At 34.4% G+C, this 20,401-nt stretch overlaps 1 protein-coding gene across 3 annotated transcripts in view; it reads right to left on the bottom strand.

Moving 5' to 3' along the window:
- LOC145292080 (cys-loop ligand-gated ion channel-like) overlaps positions 1-20,401 on the bottom strand; it is a 1,494,476-nt gene that overhangs the window by 32,427 nt on the left and 1,441,648 nt on the right. The window lies entirely within an intron of this gene.

Raw genomic sequence — 20,401 nt, 5'->3', positions numbered from 1 at the left:
TATAATATAATCTTAAAAGATACAGAACAAGTTAGAAAAGCATTTCATCCAAGATATGGAAATTGTTAAACAAAATGTTTTTACTATAGGCTTTAAAAATAAAGGTACAAGATTCAATTTGAAATTTATTTATCTTCAAAGTGCACTTTCATACATTTAACAAAGTAAGGTACTACTTTTTTATATCTTACTTTGTAAAATATATAACAGTGCACTTTTAAGATAAATAAATTTTAAATTGAATCTTGTACCTTTATTTTTAAACATTTTGTTTTACAATTTTCATGCTTTGGATGAAATGCTTTTCCAACTTTTATATATATATATATATATATATATATAATATATCTTTCAAAATGATTGCCATATCGACATATACATTAGGATATTGTGTCTACTGCAAAGATATAGCATCCTGACCCTAGAGAAAGTAATATTGTGATCCAAAGCTGATAACATATATATATAACTACATATTGAAGTTTCATTCATCTTTTCATTTTTTTTCATGAGTATTTCTATAGGTTAACATTAAAGTCTTTACATTAAGGGAAAAAAGTAATTTTTCAGAAAGTATATATTAATATTCTGTCATTTAGAGTAGGTGTTCTTTCCTGTAAGTTTATACGCTTAAGCGAGCCCAAGAGTAAAACATACACTTATCTTACTTTTTATCTTTTGCCCAAAGGATTTTTACTTTACACATTTTTTTTTCTCCTGAATGAAGATTGATGGAAAGTGGTTGTCATTCTTAGTTCCATTAGTTTTTTTTTGTAATCATTTAAAATATTCATGAAGAAAAAAAGGAAGTGATTATTTTCTTATTTTGTTCCTTAATCTACATTAAATTTGTGAAATGGGAAAAAAGTTGCATTTCTGATGAACAAAGTCTTTAAATTTGTGCTATCCTATCCAAAATCAATGGACAGACTTTACATACTATAAGATATAGACATACTATGACAAAATTGAACATACTATAGCATAATGACATACTATAACATATAGATACACTATAATTCTTGAAAAGCTTGGGATTTTCGTTAGGAGAAAGTGTGGTATCTGTTCTGGTACTGCAGTTAATATTTTGTCCCCAGTCAATGAAGGAAAAGTATTTCTAGACAGAGCAAATTTTTATTTGTTTAAATCCACAGTGCGCCCTTTTTTTGGAGCTTGTTTTTTTTTTTCATACATAAAAAAATCGATTTTGTATTTAACATTATCTTCCTGGAAAGGCAAGCTAGAATTATGCGCCTATGAAACGCAATTTTCATCTGACTATAACATGGTCGTTTTCAAGTCCAATGTAAACAAGTTCTTGTTGAGCCGTTCTCTATCCAATTTTCCCTATTACTAATCATCAGAGCGTTGTCTCACTAGCTGCCTGAAACTCATTTTTATCCTCGAGTGGCCTTTGGGCATTGATAAGGGTAACAACCTTGTAGATAAAGTCAAGACAGACTCTTGAAAAGATTTTTCAAGTTCTTTTCACATTAAAAGATTTTTGCACCTATCCGAAACTCACACTTTACCGATTCAAATTCTATATATAAAGACGATTTTTTAATATTGCTGTGTTTTGATAATTAAATGGAAGTTATCGTCAAAATTACAACTGAAACCTCTGCCTATTATTACGGATAAGTTATCGTCAACATCACAGAGATGTGACACTTCAAAGTATTTTAAACAAATCTTCATTTTCAAATTACAAAACTATCCTAGTCCAAAAATATGTTGAGTCCCTTATTCTTTTAATAAATTACTTCCATGAATAATTTAAGCTAATAAACCGAGAACCATAAGCAATCAAAATTTCTTCTGGCCAGACTTGTGTGTTTCAACCGATCGCCATTGAGACGAGTGCAGCGATAGGCTCTGCCAATTGCAACTTCCTTAGAATCCTGGTTCTGTCAATGAGGCGTCATACGGGGAAGCCTCGTGATTGATTTGAATTTACGAGCTCCTCTTTATCGCCAGTATTTTTGTTACCGCCTTGAGCCCCTTCTTATCTTGTCAGGCCAGCATTGCACTTAATGAAACTTTCTAATACTTGCATGTTGGTTTCGGAAGGGTTCATTTTCTTAATCATTATTTGCATCTTTATTTTTCTTTCCGTTTTTAAATTAACAATTATTTAATATTATTACTGAAATATTTAATGTTTATTTAATGGTTGTTACATTTCTGAAATGCTATCAACGTTGAAGGTTTTTCCATTTTGATCAATTGTTGTTAAAGATAATTCGACGTAACGAAACCAATAGTCACCTCGTGCCACGAGTCATGGCGTCAAAAGCGTGTAAAATGGCATATGTATTAGACTATAACCATACCGTTATTATCAAACTGGGAAAATGCATGGATAGAACGTTTTAATAATAATAGTATTATTAAACCGTTCTATCCAAGCATTTGGAAAGCAATTCATCCTCTGACGTGTGTCTTCCAGTTTGTTTTTGTCTTCATTTCGCATTTTATGAACAAAACATGCCGTACGTTACCTAGAACAATTTATACGATCCTCTTCTGTTACTCATCCCCAAAAATAAGCTGTTTACACCTCTACTTACAGAGACTAACTTTTAACGATCTCATGGAGAGAAAAATATCGTTAGAGGTCAGGCAGACTGGATTCAACATTTTTCATATTATGGTGTTGTTAATCATTTAAATTGTATTAAGATATCTCATAGGGACGTATTACTTATTCGAATCAGTTGTTTGTTTTCCAATGTAGTTGGCGAAGTCTGAAACATCTAACATTCAGATTAGCTTCATATGAATCAGGGACATTAAATATATTACAAATGTAAAAGATACAGTTGAATTTTTCCATTCAGCTGATGTCGAGATAAGTGTTTGTTGGCAGTACATTATGGGAATAATAATAATAATAATAATAATAATAATAATAATAATAATAAAAAATAATAATAATAAGACAACCTGCTACAGAGGCAAAACATGAAGAAGCTTTACAGGTAATGAAGTACAATGAAACTGCATATAAACAAGTTCTACACCCCTATAACGCATCCCCTCCCATTGCCCATCACCGCCCCCCCCCCATTAAAAAAGTGTGAAACCAAAGAGCCAAGAAGGGTCAAGGAGGAGGGAAAGACCGAGGAGAGGGCACTGATCAGACATCAGCTGAAAAAGCGCGAAGAGAACTGGAACCTTGGGGGAAGCTTAGTGCACTCAAATTCCAGTACAGACCAATGGCCGCTGCCAGCGAGAAATCAATGATGAGTGGCTGTTGCGATAACGCAAATTTATTTGCAAATGTTATCGAAAGAGGTGGACAGTACTGGGTGTCTGGGGAGACTTGTTGTCATTCAGCTTCCAGGAAACACCACAGGTCTTCAATCAGACCTATGATGACCTGTGTGAAAGCTCCATGTAAGCCAATAATAATAATAGCAATAATAATAATAATGAGCCAAATTGATATGTGTGTGCAATCATAAAACGTCTTTCTCGTAACATCATTTCTTGTAAAAAATGTTTCTTTGAGTGAAGATTTTTTGTTGTTTTCGTTATTTATTATTTATATATTTATTTTTGCTTTTTACTTCTGCAAATAGGGTTAGTGAAATATCTGTATCCAACATTGATTTTTGCACACTAATTTCAGTCTCCCTGAGAAGAAAATGAAACCGAGATAGAAAGGGATAGCTGTAAAAATAGAAAAGTACACGCACACACAATACATATATATATATATATATATATATATATATATATATATATATATATATATATATATATATATATATATATATATATATATATATAATGTGTGTGTACTTTTCTATAATGCTTCTCATCTTGAGTTGAGCATATTGAGAAGTGATACACGAATTACCAGTAAGGTATAAAGCGATGCTCTTTGTGTAAACAAACCGAGCTTAGGTATTTCGGACGATGTCAAAACATCGTTAATTCACGACTCGTATAGCAGCCGCCGATTAGCGTAATGGTTAGGAGCCATGACTGTCGTTCAGTCGGTCGGGTTTCAGGTAGTTGCCTGTCTAGCCGCACTGATGAGCTGTGAAACAGTACTGTATGTGGATGACTATACACATACATATATATATGTATATATATATATGTATATGTATGTATATATATATGTATATGTATGTATATGTATATATATATGTATATGTATGTATATGTATATATATATAATATTTTTACAAAAAGCAGAAAAACAAAGTATGAAGTAAGAACAGGATACGGTAATTCTTTGTGTTGCAATAGTTTCATAACCACTCGGACAAATTTAAACATTATGTCATTAAAATATAGTCCAATAGATAGCTACTTTTCAGACACCAAAATACATTTGTCCTATATATATATATATATATATATATATATATATATATGAACACATTCAGAATCCCTATTTTAAGAGATCAAGCCGTTGACTCACCTCGTTTCTCTTTTGTTATTTATTTATTTTTTCGTTTACTTTCGAATTGGATAAGTATCCCACTTTCGCATTTCTTATTTTTATATTCATTCAATATTTTAATGTATTTTTAATTTTTATTATTAATTTTTTCTGTCTTATTTATTTATTTAACTGATTTACTTCTCATATCCTAATGTAAATATTCTTTATACGTCAAACTATTCATTTCTCAATTTGCCTTAGTTTCCTATTAATTATTGTTTACATGTTACGATAAAATCAGAAAAAAATCCGATCCTAAAAACAGTCTTTCTTTCTTATAAATAAAAAAGGGAAAAGATATTACATTACACTGGCCAAGGAAGATAAAAAAAATCTCAGCAAATCATTTCTTCTTTAAAAATAACAGATTTATGGTCATCTGAAGATATTACTCAGACTTAGAGCATTCGACGACGGATCGAATGATCTTCTTTTCAAGCTCTGGTGTGCCTCACCATTTTATTTTCATTTTTTCTCATCAATAAGTTCACTTTATGATAAAAGAAAAGGTACCATTTAAAATCGCTAAAAATCGTTTCTTCGTTTGCATATTTTAAATATAAATATTAATCATAAGTGACTTCTCAAGAGAATTCATCATCAAACCCAAATATCAGCTGACGTGATATTGTAAACAAACACGGATGGAATTTGGTGTACAATGTTATCATTATTATTTTACAATTTTTATTTTTTTAGTGAATTAGTCCACTGGGCAAATTATTCCTCATAATATATAATAATTAATAGAGGGTTGATCCTATAATAATTCATACACTAGCGGCATAAATTAAAATTTCATGTTTAAGCGTATTGTACAACACCAGGCATCCAGCTAGTAGCTATATAATTATAAAACTCTGTTGATCGTTTGGGCATGCTCGCTTGCTTGCATCTTGTTTTTGACGATCGAGCGATTTCATCTTTAAAAAAAGAGATGACAGGTGAATTATATATATATATATATATACATATATATATATATATACACATATATATATATACATATATATATATATACACATATATATACATACATACATATATATATATATACACACATATATATATATACACATATATATATATATACATACATATATATATATATACATATATATATATATATACATATATATATATACATACATATATATATATATACATACATATATATATATATACATACATATATATATATATACATACATATATATATATATATACATATATATATATATACATATATATATATATATACATACATATATATATATATATACATATATATATATATACATACATATATATATATATATATATATATATATAATGTGTGTGTGGACGTGGCTCAATGGCTAAAGAATGAGGGTGGAGAGTTGTATGTTTTGGTTTAGATTCTAGCTGATAGCACCCTAGTCATATAAATATTTTTTTTTAGTTTTGATCTAAATACTATATTTTTCATAATAATAGGTGGCCCGCTAGTAGATATATAAATAGGACGGATCATTTCGGTTCATTCAGAAGAAAACAAAACAAAAAAATGATCGACTGAATCTTCTGCTTCATTCTTTTAAAATTATAATTACGATAATTCTTGTAAATCCCCCATCCTCACGCCAAAAAGTAAGCAATAGATTTTGTGTGAATGAATTTCTTTTAAGATTTCTACACAACTCAACTTTCATTAGATTAAAAGCACTTCGTGCCAATTAATGGTAAAATCAATTCATTTATTTTTTGGAACTGTATTTACACAAAAGGCGAAGCAATAATTCCATTAAGTTGTTTGTCCTGTAAAAGTATTCTATCAACTATCTTGCATTCTCTTCCGTGTCCCCGATTCTAACACTTCAGCATCGTTTCCTTCAAGATTGGCATTCGTCCTAATTTTCGTCCAGTCATAATTTTGTTGAAATTAATTTCTCTCCTCCTTGTCTTTCTTTTTATACAAACGAATTACCTTTTATCAAGACGTAAAGGCCACTCGAGCATATTTATTTTTTTGTTGGACAGGAAGACGATGAAAGCAAGGTAAAAATGGTAATTGAAATACCCAGATGTTGTAATTAACACCGCTTAAGTAGCCAGTATGAACTAGTTTATTGACATTTTTTTTTTTTTGCTTCTAAGTATTTGACAAAATAAATAAAATAAATATTCATATCTTTTTTTTTAATGGAGAGTAAAAAAATGCTTTGTGAATGCGTTTTTGGCAGCTTTGCAACTCTCGCTTCTTCGATTTTGTCACTCAGTTCTCATTTACAATGAGCGATGTTTCTAACAAAGGGAGCAGAAAATAGCTGTACTCTGGGCCGGCAGTGTTTTTTTTTTGTTTGTTTTTTGTTTTTTCTGAGCAGTCACTTGAGATTCCTCATTTTCTTTCCCTATCTCCATCCTTGTGATCGTGTTATTAGTAAGGGTGCTGGAGGTAAACATTTTACCTGGACTGACGTTATTCGCCTGATAGTCAGAGACCCGAATCTTGGATTAATCCCCAAGGAGGCTATCCTATCAGCAGATTCAAAGTATTAGGGCTCCTCTATTGCCATATGGTGAATGGATTCTGGCACATGAAGTAACTTCTGGTGGCGCTTCTTGATGCCATATTAGTGAGTAATTGTTACGGCTTTATCTTATCATGGTTGCAAAAATCATTCTTTTTATCCTCCTTTTTTTCTTCTCTTCTCAAACTACTGCCGACCTTCTCCACATTTTACAACCCTCAAAAAATCAAGAAACGAAACAGGAACTCCAATCCCAACGTAGACCCTCCCCGCCCCCCACTACCAGGTTTCCTTCTTTACCACCAGGGGTTTACGTTCCAACTTTCCAGAGATTGAAATCCAATTACAGAAAACTAAACCAGAGTTATTGTTTCTGTGTGAAACTGGCATTGGACCGATCGTTTCCCTAATACGAGTTCACGATTACCAGATATTCAAATTTGACCTCAAAATTTAACCCCCAAAACCGCCATGGGCATAAAATATATGCATACATTAGTAATGGTTTTCCATGTGGCAGAGACATCGCCAGTGAAGATCCTAATTTGCCCTACATGTGCTTCAGAGTAACACTTGCTCACAGCACAGGATTCATATTTTCTCTCTATTCACCGGATAACAGCGGAGTTACTATCATTCAAAGTATCTCTGAAAAAATTGACCACATTCTGGATACCCATCCTTTGGCTAACATTCACGTCTGCAGAGACTTCAATGTTCACAACCTTAAATGGCTGTTCCACTCAAACAAGATGGATGATAAGGGGAAGTGCTGTCATGATTTCTTGATTGTTTATGACCTAAGGAAAATTGCTCATGAACCCACCCGTATGCCCGACTCCAACAGACAATATGCAAGTTGCCTTGACCTGTTTCTTACAACTTGCCCTGACATGTGTTCAACCTTCGTTCTGTTTCCATTGGGATCTTCCGATCACTCAGTTGTCTCAGTTAAGATAAAAACAAAATGTAATTAGTCATCTGATGTACCTCTCCATCGTACTGTGTATAGAAACTCTATGGCTGACGGGGATGATTTCCGAACATTCATATTAGATATACCTTTGCACTCCATGTTCAAAAAGAATGTGTCTTCTATAGTATCAGACCTGATTGGATGATTAACTGTGGGTATAGATCGCTTCATACCTTCCAAAATATTCCAGACAGCCGTGGTTCACTCCAGAACGCACTGCTGCTATTGCACACAGAAATAACTATTTACATTGTTTCTAGCATAATAGATATTGTGAACTAAAGCCAGATTTAGGACTGCCAGAAACTATTTTAAAAGAGTAATAAAAAAAATGCAAGAAATTTGTATGCTCAGTACGTCAAGTTTAAAGTAGCAGAGTAGCAAGTTTGATGAATAACAAACAGGGTCCTGAACAGAAGAATGGAACTTAGATAATCTTGTCAGCATCTGACAAAGCAAGACCCTTTGCCAAGAACTTTTCAGCAACTTCTACCCTTTACGATCAGGGCCACATACCCTCCATATTCGCTCCTGTGATGGAAAACACATTAAGAGACATTCAAATTTCTGTACATAATGTTGCCAAGCTTATCAAAAACCTTGATTCTAGTAAAGCAACTGACCCCAACGGCATTCTAGTCATAGTGCTCAAAAAGCTTCAACTGGAACTAGCTCCCATACTTACAAAACTTTTTAACCTTGCCGTAAAGAGAAATGCTTCCCAGCACCTTGGAAAACTTCAGTCTAACTTATATTTAGAAATTCCCGTGATCGGTCATCTCCCTCTCAGTACAGACCAATCAGTCTTCTGTGCATCATGAGTAAGTTACTAGGAACTGTGATAAACAGAGAGGTGGTCAACCATCTCGGCAAAAATAACCTGCTCAGTGACATGCAGTATGGTTTCCGTTCTGCGATATCTACAGCTGATATACTAACTGTTATATCACAGGATTATCGAATCACTCAACAGAGGCTTTGTTTCTAGAGCAATAGCTCTTGAAATATCAAAGGCTTTTGACAGAATGTGGCATAAAGGTCTACTTCATAAGATTGCCAGCTAGGGAATAGCTGGGAATGTCCTCTCAATTATGAAATCCTTTCTCTCTGATAAGTTTATAAGAGTAGTCATTTATGGGCAGAAACCAGAAACTCACTGTATTAACGTTAGTATCTATCAAGGTTCCAACCTGGGTCCAACTCTGTTCCTGACCTTTGTTAATGATCTCCCAAATCACATTCTTAGGTCATTCATAGACATTTATGTAGATGACACGACAATCTATGGCGACAGTTCAAAGGCTAACAATGACAAAGATCTTTTTGATTCTCTTTCTTCTGATCTTGAGAACGTGGTGCAATGGGGAAAAAGGTGGTTAATTAATTTTAATGCATCGAAAACCAAGATTCTCTCCTTTCTAAATAATCGCTCTGATCCCCACCATGCCCCAACCGAAATAAATAGCTCTACTCTTGGGGAAGCCCCGGTTTCTTGACAAGTTTCTGGGACTGACTTTTACTCCTGATCTGAAATGAACACATGCATCAAATCGATTGCTAAGATCGCTGGGAAGATGGTTGGATCACTCTACCGCTCCAGTAAGTATCTCACTGACGATGCGATCCTCTATCTGTACAAGAGCCAGGTGCACCCAACAATAGAGTACTGCTACCGCATCTGGGCAGAAGTGCTTGGCTCGCCCTATCCTACCTTGATAGAGTTCAAAACTGACTTCGCAACCTAGTAAGTGATGTCCTTTTTTTCTTCCCTGCAATCTCTTTCCCACAGAAGAGACTCACGAGTTTATCTCTGCTCTATTGCTATTTTCATGGTAAGTGCTCATCTGAACTCCAATCTATGATCCTCCTTGCCAAACTTTCACAAAAAACACTCGTTCCAAATGTAAATCATCCTATTTTTTTTAACTCTAAAAGTTGACGAACTAGGAAGACGGAAGTGGTATAATAAGAATGAGAGACTTTTTGTGCTTTGAAATTTATTTTTTATTTTTCTACAACGTCGCCACCATTCTCAATGAACTTTTGTCAGGAACTCAATGACGCATCTCTACCTCTGATGCGCATCCATGGCAGGAGGTTGCTTTCTTAGAGTCTCACACCGTCAATATCTGCAACAGAGAGATTAAACTTTCAAGCAATGAATACATAAGGTAAAGCATCATAACAATGCAATTTTCAACCCCCTCTGATCCATTCGGGCGGAATAAAATAGGGGATTACTTTTCGAACACTTCTCGTTGTGTTAACCTGTTCAAAAGCAGGTATTTATTTATATTTACTTATTTATTTATTTATTTATACTTATTTATTTATTTATTTACTTATGAATATGAAAGGGTTTATTTCTTAATAGGACAATTAACGTTGACTGTTTCTCGTATTATTTTGACTATTGTTCTCATCTTGAGTGTTCTCTTACAACTTTTAAGCCGATGTAACCGCGAACCTTCTTCAGGTGTATCTTGTCCAACTCGGCAACCTTTCTGTCAAACTCCGTAATCTGCACGGAAGTTTGAACAAAACTCTATATTTAATCCACGGACGTAGCATGCTCTCATTCCATCAGTCATGACTTGTTAGAAGTCCTAAGTAATTCGCAATTGTATTTTGAATGTTGTCTGTTCTGATTGAACCTTCAACATCCAGGAGATTGTAATTTACAACCGAATACTTTTCCCACTTACACCACGGTCCTTACTAAGTTCCTGTCTGTCACTCTTTTCCTTCTGTCCAATCTAATTTTACTTCAGACTTTTATTTTATATCGTTTATATCAGTCTCGTTTCCGTCACTCTTTCACTCTGTTTCTCACTTTCACTCTCTTTAATATTAGCGACACGAAAGCAATTTTGGATTCTACAATAAAAAAACTCATGTATCTTGCCCAACTTTTAATTCGTTTTATTATTCCAAATTCATCTGGACTCCAAATTCTTTGTATTTTTTTCTTTTTAAGAGTTCATCTGAATATATACACGTGTCACTAAATGTCTATGGGTGTTCCTCAATGATTGAAATAAAAATGCGTCCTATCACGCAAAAATTAATGTCCTTTTTATTCCTCAGACGAAATTATTTCATGGTGAAGGGAAGCGAGAAAGCAAGTAGAAGTCGAGCATTTCTCACGACCAAAAATGAATTCGACAAAAATTTTGTCTCAATTAAAATGTTGGATGTCCACATTTTATCTTTACGCCATCAAAAATGAGACTTTATAATTTATATATGTGTTATATAGTCATGAGACTTTATATGTATATATGTATTATATAGTTACTATGGCACTAAACACAGTCATGTTGTATTGTTGGGTCTGTGTGTATATGCACCGCATAAACAAACTGCGTAATGTATGTGACAAAGGATTCATCTGAATATGTACACGTGTCACAAAATGTCTATGGGTGTTCCTCAATGATTGAACCTTAGTTTATCGTGTTGCAGTCAAGGTGTGTGTTCTTAACATTTTCTTAGTGTATAATTAATTCTTTACTTTAACCCTTTTAACCCTGCCATGATCGTTTATACTGTCTCTTTTAGTGTGTGTGTGTGTGTGTGTGTGTGTGTGCGCGCGCGCATGTGCGCATAAACGTGGCATACCTGGTTCTGCTGCTCAGCTTCTTGGGAGAGTTCTTCTATCTTGAGGGAGTTGGTTCTCTTGACAAGAAAACGCATGCGATTAACTCAAGATGAGTGGTTGTTTTTTTATAGCTGTTTATTTACTTCCAGGCATGAAATTCAGCAGAGGAGTGATCCACGATGTTACTCGAGTTGCTAGTTCTTACACGTCCCACGTCTAAGACGCCCCTCCCCCTCTTGAGAGGAGACCCCTTTCAAACCATCTTCTTCTGTTGACGTCCTCAATTCAACTTCGACTATATTCTCGGCTAACTAGAACACGTGATCACAGACACGCATTTCCGGTGCGCTATTTTTAGAGCTTCCAGTGTAATTGATCGGTCACCAAGTTTGATGTGAGTTTGACATGTTTTAACAATATATCAAAACACAGCTCACACATCTCTGTTCCCCGCGCCAGTCAGATAGATAGATCGATAGATAAAAAGATATCTGGATAACTAGATCGATAGATAGATCAATAATACACATAGATATATAGATAGATCCACAGACAGATAAATAGCAAATAATTTCTTGTGTTTCCAATTACACAACATATGGAAAATTACTGGCGTTTTATCTTCAAATAAGTGTGAACGCTAGCAAAGCATAATTTTTTCCGTCATCTTTGAGAGAAGGTGTACACTAGATTTTTGAAAAAAAAATATTTATCTAACTTTGCAAACTTTTTTTTTTCTGATTATAGATTTTAATAATCCAACAATAGATGAATAGATGACCCAACGGGTCACACTCTGTCTCGTGATTTTATGAAACAAAGTCAGCGAAAACATTGTTGGTAACGATAAAAAGTACTAAAATAACCGTAAAAATCAAGATTATTATAATATGATTGATGTTGACAGTGGCATTATTAAGAATGAATAACATCGATGTTGGCACCAGACAGGATGACTGTTGTCTACGATGGCATCAGAGAGATGAATGACACCAAAAAGAATGTATAATGTCAACAGTAGCAATGAAATAATGAATAACTTTGATGCTAGAACCATAAATATGAATAATGTTAATGGTCGTACGAGAAAAATATGTTTAACAAAAACAAGATATATTATGTATGTATTGGGAAATTGACGCTTGTGGTAAGAAATGGAATGTGATGAAAGAGGAGCGCGTAATTTTCAATGGTTGAAACATTATGCAAGGGAATGCTAGTAGTTTGATTCGAGATCAGAAGAAAAAAAAGGAAATCAGGGATTAATGTTGGGACGATTAATCAAAATCGGGAATTGGAAAAATCGCATTTTTTTTGCATATCGGAATCTGAAAAAATCTGTGTCCATTTTCCGATGCCAAAAAACGATACTAATAAAACAATAAATAATTAATTTATTGTTTTATTTGATTTTGTATAAAACAAAATCTTCCACTGCTGGTAGCAATGTTAAAATGATAAATATTTATTGATTTTAAACTTCCAGTAGAACTAAAATCTATAGATCACCCTCACAAGTGTATTTTAGGTATGGGAAAATATCTGCATATTAAACATGTATTTTTAAGATAATCGGGGGAAAAGGACATCTATATTTAAATATATAGAGATTTATAAAGAATCGGAATCAGAAACTTAGTACAGCATCGGTAATTGTTTTAGAATCGAGAAAAATATTGAAATCGTCCTAATATATATCATCATGATGTTCGAGTAAAGAGTTTACCTGGGTATCTCTCTGTAATGCTGGTTTTGTAATATTTTCAAATCCTTATATACTGAGGCAAGTTTTATTTTTGTCCCAATTTAGAATGTCACTTTTGGGAAAACTGTTTTTTTTTGTTTTTGTTTTTTTTTGCATTCAAAAAAACGACCTTGCATTCAACTAGGCAAGCGAACAAGAACTTCCAAGGATACCAATAATTTCTGTAACCTTCCCGTGGATATTTGAATGATGCTTTCTCTTGTAAGTCTTTCCATCCTCCTGATCTTTTCATTACAATTTTCTGTAGTACCAACCAATTTGAGGACGAGTTCGACGTGATTATATTTTGAGCCTCAAAATAACAGCTTACAAATGAGTTTTTCCAAATAAGCGATTGTTGTAGATAAAAAATTTCAGGTGTCAACATGTTAGAAGCAATGCAATTAAACACCCAGATCTTCGACAGTAGGCGTCTATAAAACAAAGAAAGTTGTGTCGAAGATAGAAAGAATTTGGTGGTGAGCAGAATGACAATATTAACTACGACGAAGGAAACTGGTTATGTTATCAGTTAAACTTTAATTGTATTTGAAAGAGAAGCCAAGAAATTGGAGTTTTAAAAAAAGAACTGCATTTACTGACAATATTGCCCTGGAATTTTTTGTTTGCCTTTCTATCACTCAATTTATTTTCTTGGAATAATTCTGATCGTTAATGCTTTGGATGTATTGACAGACTCGCAGAAGGTGTTCCAGTTTCAGGCATCACATAAACAACCTGAACAAATACCACAACGCAGACCAATTCTTGAACATAAAACCTTTTTCTTCAATGAACATTACAAATCTCTAGGCAGATTTTAGAGCAACTGTCATTATTAAAATGACTGAAACTCTAGCTTGAAATTATCGGTGTTTAGAAAGGGAGTTAATTTGTGATGTAATGCTCCCTAGGCCCCAATCTGGATGATATAAGTGTACCGACGGACAACTGAACATCTGAATCACAATTATCAAGTACATGGCTGGGTTTCCAGGTCTGCAGAGCGTCGGTTTTCGATGGTGGAATCGTGATTAGTTAGTGATCTTGTGAGACCTTGTTTAGTATCGTCATATGTGCTGATGCCAGCTAAACCTGAAACCTTGCATGATTTAAGATGTTTCACGACAGCTTCAAGTAACTCCATCGTAAATGGTAGGAAAATTGCATCTGATTGTTCCATAGTAATCTTCATTTGAGCCTTCGTTTGCTTCAGGCATCTGCATTTCTTATTTAACAGCTTACCGTTAAACAGCAATTGATTGACAATTTGGTTAGAAGTTACTCCGGCCATTCTTTACTGTGGTTGATTAGCAGCTTCCAGTCCTGTCTCAATATTCATAGTCAATTATTAATCTTATACATAAAGTCAAATGCGATTTTCCCTTGTTTCCTTGATTGGTATAGCTTCATAAACAAAATGCTAATTATATATCCCTTAAAGAATACCTGCCCAGGTCTGATAAAAATGGATTTCTCAAACAGAACAGCTTTGCACCATTTTTTATGTCCTCTTACGACGATTAAAATCAAGATATAATGATATTAAACGATATGTCTAGAATCCTTATTTAAATTTTTATCAAAGTCCATCACATGATTTTGATTCTGGAAAATTTCTAAAATTTAAGGCTTGAGAGATTTTAAGAAACAATTGAAATCAAGAGAATCTTGTTTAATTGGTGCCTATTGAATCTGGATCCAATGTAATGAAATTTGGAAATTTAAAAATGAGTGGTAATGTCCATATAATGCCCCCTAAAAATATTTTAAAATAGTCCAAATAAATCGAACTTTAGGGCATATTTATCTAATGTTTAATATCGATATTAATCATATAAATCATACGTGTCTGAATTTTCATAAAGGTCTTCCACACCATCTACGGCTGCTTTGCATAAAACTAAATTAATGTAAATATGACCCATCCTTATGCTTAGCAATTACTTAATTAGTTTAAAAGTGTATCCTATATATATTAATACATAAGCATATGCACATACATAACTTGATATAAAAAAGATTAATTGAATTCAAATTAATATTTTATCCATATCTGAAAGTAAGTTTTGGTTTATTCCTTTCCATAGGATTTCGAGAGTAACTGACTTTAATAATGAATGTGAACTCAACATAGCCGATTTTATAATTCCTGATGGTATCCATTAAGCCAATGCTGCACCACAATAATTACTTTTAAAGTATGCCCAATAAATAAGATGTTGATGATAGAAACTGACAGTTAATGGCAACAGTTAATCCACAGTTGACATGCAAGACCAGTTTGGCCATCACACAATGACCAAGAGATGAAGGTAGAAACACAGACAACATTGAAATCCACGCCCATATTGTCAACCTCATTGGAACAGGCTTTTACATGCAACATCTGTGGTTGTTAATGCCTCTCACACATTGGAATTTGCAACCACAGGCGATACTACATTAGAGTCTAACACTTAAGGCCATGGATTTCCTCATGCTTAAGATGCCAACAACGAAACTATCAGATAAGAAAGCGGCTGACAAGAAGATCATAGATTATAAATGATGCATTTGAAGCTAGCCTCATAGATACAAAGATAATTTAAATGTATATCTTAATCATGAACTGAAATATATTTTTGAACTTTGAAAATTTCATTTAATTATTCACAATGATAAAAGATTATTTTAGAATAATTCTATTTTTAATTCAATGTCATCTATTCAGAAATACTTTTGTATTTAATTTATCTTACTAGGTCAATAAACCCCCTTCCATTACGCAGTTTTTTTATTTTTTTATTTATTTTTTTTTTATTACATTTTCACCCCAAACAAGGCAAATTGCCACTTTGGTGTAGGGAGCTACTATCAGGGGCAACACTACTGGGGTACTATGTAGGGATTTGGGCAGCAAGGTGTCGGTTCACGTTACACTTGAACTTCTGCACGTCAGTACTGTTGGGGAAGCAGGGACCTGAAATGGAATTCCAGAGTCTAGCGGTTCTGGGGAAGAAACTATTGGAGTAAAAAGATCTTTTACATCTAGGGATCTCTACAGTGTGGGGGTGGGATTTAGCAGCCTGTCGGGTTTGTCGAGGGTGCTCACGTCGTGGGGGCACAAGTGATTGCAGTTCGTCAGAGCATTCACCACTAAAATACTTGTAGAAAAGGCAGAGGGATGCAACATTTCGTCTATGGGACAGAGGCTGAAGCTTAGATGCCAGTTCAGGGCCTATCAGGTTTGCGACTCTCTTTTGAACCTTGTTCAAAGTTCATTCCTATATCCCTTTCACATGCATATATATATAATTCTGAAGCTGGTCTATGACTTGAAATGTGGCATCTATTGCTTAGAATCTGACAGATCGATATTTTATTTTGTCTAGCTTTTCTTTCTTTTTTATCCTAGCATTATGTTCTTTAGAATAAAAATGTATTTCGATTCCGATTTCGATGATTGTTACTAACGAAACAGTTTTAAATAATGCCATGCAGTCGATGACAAATTGATATTTGATTCTTCATTTTTACTGTTAAATAAACTAGGGCATATTTATCTAATGTTTAATATCCATATTAATCATATAAATCTAGGGATCTCTACTGTAAAGGGGTGCGATATAAAACAGTCATACATATGTAACACATGTATATATATGTGTGTGTGTATGTGTATACTTGTTCTGGAGTAGTAACTACTCCTATATCCATGATAGTATGGATTCGTCTCACACTATGTAAACCAGAACACCAGAACTATTTCACCTTAATATTGTGACCCCCTAAACAGGACCAAAACATTGGCGACATATGGAAGAAGGACTGACAAGGATCTCCTTTGGATAAATGACGAAGTTCTGTTCAACAAACCCATATTTTTCTACTTTTGAAAAAGTAAAGATTGGCTCCACAAAGTTTTTCCAACGACGAAAAACGACCTCACAGCAGAAAAATTTATTTTTAAAAAAGCCTTGAGTAGAAAAAATCGACAAGAATTGGCCTAATTTATTTCTAACTTTTGATTTCTGCAAGTCATGCTAAGTTTTCACATTTAAAATAAGACATTTTTATTGCCATAGAATTTTTTTATCCAAAAGCCTTTATTTTTGGACTGTTTGTTGAAAGTGTACATTTTTGGTTTTAAACACACAAACGAAAAAAGAAAAAAGAGAAACTATCTTTTTCTTGCAGAGTGTCCGACTTTCGCTTGAGCAAATATTTTAATTTTCCCTCTTTGCAAGAAGCCATTTTTGTTTTACGGTATATATTTGAGAAAAAAATTTATTACTGTGACCTAAAAATTTCACTTTCGATAGCATGATTTTCACTTTTTCTGTAAAAGAACGATAAAAGAAAAAAAGGTATATCAACTCTACAAAGGATCGAAACTGCATTCAGGACAACAACGTGAATACTCGACTGGATTTTTGCAACGAAAAGGGATTTTAATTCGTTTTATTTTTCCAAATTCATCTGGACTCCAAATTCTTTGTATTTTTTTAAAATCAATTTTCACCCCAAACAAGGCACAGTGCCACCTTGAAGTAAGGGGCTACTATCGAGGACATAAGTTGCAAGGGCATTATGAAGGGAGATGAGTAGTAAGATATTTGTTCACATTACACTTGAACTTCTGCATGTCAGTACAGTTGGGAAAGCAGAATCCCAGAAGGGAGTTCCAAAGTCTAGCAATTCTGGGGAAGAAACTATTGGAGTAGAAAGCTTTCTTACAACTAGGGATCTCTACTGTAAAGGGGTGGGATTTAGCTTAGCTGCTTGTCGGGTTTGTGGGGGATAGTCATGTCGAGGGGGTACAAGTGCTTGTAGTTGGTCAGAGCATTCACCATTGCAGGCACTAAGTAACAAAAAATCTTACTCTCCAAACAGCTCCAAACAGTCAAGCAAAAACCAAACATGACCCTCCAGAAGATTGTCCATACCGGACCCGGAAATGTGATTAGTGCAGACACAACGGACATAAAGCATCACATTGCAGAGAATAAGAACCACAAAGGAGCTACATAAAAACAAACGAAGACTCAGGTGGAGGACGAAAATGTACAGAATACGTGACAGTAAAAATTTGGGACAAGAATGTTAGACTTCAACTTGACAGTGGTTCGGAGTTATCCATCATAAACCACCATACTTGGTGCAAAATCTGAAAACCGAAGATGATGAGAACCAAGAAAGTAGCTCGTTCAATAACTGGAGAAAGAATAAGATTTGAAGGTGAGGTTACCACTAACGTAACATTGAAGGGAAAAACACTGAATCTCAAGATATTTGTATTAAAATCACAAATAACATTTTGGGACAGACTCGATCTTAAAATTTGAACTCTGTGACTCGACCATGAGCGATTTTTCTCAAAAAGTGGACAACCTTACAACCGAAGCTGAAAACTAAAGAAAGATCTGAATGAGTCGTTCTCGAATGTTTTTTTGGGACAAACTAGGCTGTACAAAAATGGAGATTAAGTACAAGTTACAAGACAATGCTACACCAGTCTTCAAAAAGAAATGCAGTGTACCGTTTGTCTCTATACAAAAGATTGATGTAGAACTGGACAGACTCGTCAAAGCAACAATTCTAGTCGACTACAGCGTAAAGAAAAAAATTAAGGATATGAGAGTCTGTTCAGAATTCTCCATTTGGTTGAATGCAGTACTTAAGGATCATCATTACCCAGCCCCAAAGAAGATGTTACGAACCTAACTGGAGGGAAAATATTTTCAAAAACAGATTTGAAGGAAGCATACCTACAGATTCTCGTTGAGGAAGAAAGCTCAAAACATTACAATTCACAAGGTATTATTTAAGTTCAATAGGTTAACTTTTGGGATCAAAGTCGCATGCAGCTATCTTTCAATAAATAATCGACACAATGTTGAGCGGCCTTGATTTTTCCATTGGATACCTGGACAATATTCTAATGAAAATCGAATCTATAGAGCAAAATAGAAAACACGTTTTTCAAGTGCTTGAAAAGATAGTTGAGTATGACTTCACACTTAAAAACACCAAATGCGAATTTTTCTCAACCAAATAAAATACCTCAGGTAGATAATAGATAGGAATGGTAGACGGCCCGATCTAGAAAAGTCCATAACAATACTGTAAAGTTTTTAGGCTTCATTTCTAATATGCACCCATTGCATCCACCTTTAAATGACGGACAAGATTTGGAACTGGACCACGGAATACAAGATGGCGTTCAAAAAGCTAAAAGAGGTGCTCACATCGGAATTATTCCTGATCCATTACAATCCAGATTTAACATTATCATCACAAGTGACGCAAGTGCATATGTAATTGGCATATGTATTCTGCATAAAATGCCCGACGATTCTACAAAACCGATAACAAACGTGTTGAGAACTCTACTACCTGTGAAAAGGAATTATTTCCTTAAAGAGAAAGAATCCTAAGCATCATTTTTGCGGTAACAAGATTTCACAGATTTCTCCATGGGCAGCATTTCAAACTTCAAACAGACCACAAGTCGCTGATCTCTATCTTTGGCTTGAAGAAAGGATTGTGAAACAAAAATGTAGTAGGCAAAAAAAAAAATAAATAAATGTTCTGTCAGCAACAGTACAACTTCAAAATAGTCAATATCGCCCACCTCCAGAAGAGAGGGAATTCCTGTCCGTGATAACCGTGGTAAAAGAAGACACACTCCAATCGCCAGAAACACACACACACACAGTTTGCAGGACTCTGCCGACTCGTCTCTAGCCTCCTGCTTTTATAGTGGCCGGGAATTATCCATTTGCATAATCACATGAGACAGAAACGTGATTTTCCGAGAGTTGCATGGGGTAAATGCTAATAAAAACCCCCGGACGCCATCTTGGAATTCTCTTTTTCCCCCCAACTGGTGACACAACAGACGTACCCGAGGTAAGCTCTTTTTCCCCTCATTTTAGTTATTGCTACTTCTGCTACACTCCCCCCTGATCTCATGATCACAAATGGGGCAGGGGGGCAGTCGTCTCTCTCTGGTACTTCTCCGAAGAACCAGAGGCAGCACTTCTTCCCTGCCATCCTCCTCATCGCCATTATTGCCACCAGTCTGCTCCATAGGCGGTGTTTCACAATCAGGGCAGGGGGG

Source organism: Euprymna scolopes, chromosome 13, assembly GCF_053919585.1.
Source record: "Euprymna scolopes isolate OS-2025 chromosome 13, ASM5391958v1, whole genome shotgun sequence".
Taxonomy (NCBI): Eukaryota; Metazoa; Mollusca; class Cephalopoda; order Sepiida; family Sepiolidae; genus Euprymna; species Euprymna scolopes.
This window is presented reverse-complemented; position numbering and strand designations above follow the sequence as displayed.